Genomic DNA, 3,772 nt, shown 5'->3' on the forward strand with positions numbered 1-3,772 from the left:
AAATTTCTTCCTCTAGTGTCACCAATTCCTGACCATATGCTATCTTTTTAAATGTTTCACTGGCAATTAGTTGTTTTTGGTACAGTAACTCTGTGTATTATTTCCATTGTTTTTTGCATCATTTAATATGGAATAGCGGTGGCTTAGTGGGTACACAATTGGTCACTACTCATAAAGTCAGCAGTATGAGACTAGGAGAAAGAAGACTTACTGTCTTGGAAACTCACAGAGGCAGCTATACTCTGTCCTAAAGGTTGCTATGAGTCAGAATTGACTTAATGGCATTGAACTTGGTTTTTACCTCTGGAGCCAAGGAACCATAGTGCTTACTTACTGGGCTGCTCACCACAAAGTCAGCAATTCAAAAGACAAGGTTTTCTACTCCCATTGAAAACCACAGTCTGGCTTGTATTAGAGGCCTTACATTTGTCCATATTTTTCATTCATGATTGTTTTAATTCTAAGGTTTATGTTTAGGTGTTTAATTCCTCTTTAGTTCATTTTTGTAAACAGTGTGAGATATAGTTCCTATTTCATTCTTTTGCAGTCACTGTAACCTTCTGAGCTGATCTATTTGACTTAAATATTATTAGCCCAGCAGATCTCATTTGAAACCACTATTTCAATTAGAACAATTTTGGAAGCACTATAATGAGACTAAGACAACTTTAATTAATCATACTATTTGTTAAATTATTGATTTTTAAATGTCAAAATATCCTGACTACTTTCTACAAATTTCTCTTGATTGTGATATATAGTCTTTTTAAAATGCAGTTGAATTTAGTTTGTTAGTATTTTGTTGAGAATTTTGTATATGTATTCATAAAAGAGAATATATATATATTTTCCTTATAACGTCTTTATCTGGTTTGGGTATCAGTGTAATATTTGCCAATAGAATAGGAAGTGTCCTATTGAATTGTATGACATGTAAATTATGAGCCAATAAAACTGTTGGGAAAAAAAGAATAGGAAGTGCTCACTCTTCTATTTAGTTTTAAAGAATTTGAGAATAATTGGTATTAATCTTTCCTTAAACTGCTGGTAGAACCCCTAAGTGAAGTCATTTGTTCCTGGACATTTCTTTATCCTTCTTCTTCTTTTTATAACTGATCCAATAACTTTACTTGCTAAAGTCTCTTGAACTTTTAAAAATTCTTCTTGTGTCAGTTTGGGTAAGTTTTGCTCTTGTAAAGATTTAAAGCCTCAGAAACATAAAAAGGCAGTTCTGCACTGTCCTTTAGGAATGAACTCAAAGTGAGCATTGCTGATATAGTTAGCTTATTGTGCCAACCTGGTAGATAAACATGTGAGGTTAATTGAAGGATGGAGAGATAAATGGTTCAGTGAGCCTCGCCTTTCTAGTTCTCTGGTCTCTTGCTTTGTGATGGTCGGACCAGGCTGCATCTCTTAACCAGTTCCCTGCTTCAGTTGGAAAGGCTCAGTTCCTATAAGACACCCCTGCGGAGAAGCCACATGGGCCTACCCCGATGCAGTCCTGGGTGCTGGAGCAGTCGTGTGGAGACCCCTGCCATCTCTGAGATGCTTACACATTCACTGACTTAGCTTTCCTCCTGTAATCGGCCTCACAGTGTGTGTTTTGTGAGATGGAGGACTTTGTGGATTGGTGTTGGACATATGGGTTCATGATGTTGGACTTTGGGCTTGGGCAGCACAGGGTTGGGATGTTTTTTTGATGTGCACTTAACATGAGTGTCTGGATTTATTTTTATTTTTCTAATGTACCCAGATTAACACAATTGTCATTGAATGCAATAAACGTGGCAGTGAATTTGTTGTTGTTTGCTGTATTCTCCTGTGAAGTCATTTCTGACTTACCGTGATGCTATGGGACCAAGTAGAATGGCACCACAGGGCTTCTAACGGAATCTTTGTGGAAGCAGAAAACCACATCGTTCTCTGGTGGATGGTGGTTGGAACAACTGACCCTTTGGGCTAGCAACAAAGTGTTTGATTCCTGCACCACTAAGGCTCCTTATGGCATTTCATTCTAAAAAATAAAGAGATAATCCTGCTGCTTTCATTTTTATTTTCAGTATTTTCATTTTCCCCTTACTTTGTACAACTTAGATTTTAATGTTATATTTTGATGTAAATTCATATGAAATTCTGTCTGATGATTATCTTCATCTGAGCTTTATTTGGAGATATACTGCAGTGATAAACAAAGATTTTCAAAAAATTAATTGATTTTTATTTTAGATAATAAGAAGTATAGAGTTTGTTTTGGAAGTGTAAATATTTTATGTATGAGGTTAACTATAAATAGTGCTAGAAAAACTGATTTTTAAATTCTATAGAATTAAAATACTAATGTGAATAACCTATTATAGATACCTATGTGCTTAACTTGGCTAGTGCCCTCTAAATTGACAGCACTGTCTGTATATTTTCTATTATTATTCTTGGCAATAAGAGCATGTGACATAACTGAGGAAAGTTTTATGAGACTTGAAAAAGATATGTATCCTATTGCATGTAGTTTGTGTATCTAAATACCAAAAATACTGCCCACACTCATTGCTATCAAGTCTATCTCATTTTATAAAAACTGTATAGTACAAGGTAGACCTGCCTTTGTAGATATCCAAGACCGCAACTCTTTATGGAAGTCAAAAGCCTCATCTTTCTCCCTTAGATCAGCTAGTTTCTTTTAAGCCATTGTTTTGTGTTTAGCAAGTAAGCCATTATGCCACAACAGCTGTTTGTGTATGTATATATTGACTATTTATCTCATATAAACCATTGTCTAGCCTTAATAATATATTTGCCTATTTGAAAGGTTTTAAAAGGAGATCATTTAAACCTCCATTTATAATTGTTCATCTGTTGACTTCTTTTGATACCTTGATGAACCTGTTATAAGGGCCATGCAAATTTGAAAAGATCATATTCTTAATGACTTGGAAATCTATCACTATGAACCATACATCATCATTACCAATAATGCTTCCTGCTTGAGAATGTGACAGTACTTTTAGAGTTTCATACTGGAGTGTGTTGTGTGTTATGACGGTTCATTTTCTGTAACTACTTGGGTAGGCTATGATGCCCAAATGGTTGTTTAAACATAAGTTTTGTTGTTGCTATTATCTAGTTACATGTGATTTAAGCACTTGACATTATGTAGAGAAGATTATCTTTCATAATGTAACTCTATCTGTAGGTTGAAGGCCTCAATAACAAAAAAGAAATGCCCTGTCTTTAGATTATATACCTTCTCCTGCACTTTTAAATTTCCTCATGACACCACTTAGAAAATTTTGACGTGGGGCTGTCTTGTCCGACCAACTCACCTGCCGAGCAAATGATCCAGAAACGCATGTCTCCTTGCCCTGTTGCTCACCATGTCTGGCTCTTCCAGTGTCGCCACCATGAAGAAAGTGGTTCAGCAGCTCCAGCTGGAGGCAGGGCTCAGCCCTATGAAAGTTTCCCAGGCAGCTGCAGATTTGAAACAGTTTTGTCTGCCGAATGCTTAACATGACTGGAGTATCTTCAAGTACAAATCCCTTTAGACCCCAGGAAGTCTGTTCATTTTTGTAGTAAGATGAATCTTTCAAAGGTTTCCTAAGCCACTTTTCATGAACCAGTGAATATTCAAGGAGAGCTAACTTTGAAGCTTGTACAAAAGCTTGTCTTCACAGTTACATGTGCCGTACTATCCAAACTTCTACTTTGGTCAGTCCTCAACATCTACCTCTCTGAATTTTCATGAATTTCTATTCCACCAGGGTTGTTTTACATACAC

At 36.1% G+C, this 3,772-nt stretch overlaps 1 pseudogene; it reads left to right on the top strand.

The window, feature by feature from the left end:
- The first annotated feature begins 3,371 nt into the window (after positions 1 to 3,371).
- LOC115870545 lies at positions 3,372 to 3,567 on the top strand (annotated as a pseudogene).
- The last annotated feature ends 205 nt before the right edge of the window (positions 3,568 to 3,772 follow it).

This window comes from Echinops telfairi, unplaced genomic scaffold (genome assembly GCF_000313985.2).
Source record: "Echinops telfairi isolate 266 unplaced genomic scaffold, ASM31398v2 ScPeMD7_1957;HRSCAF=2489, whole genome shotgun sequence".
Taxonomy (NCBI): Eukaryota; Metazoa; Chordata; class Mammalia; order Afrosoricida; family Tenrecidae; genus Echinops; species Echinops telfairi.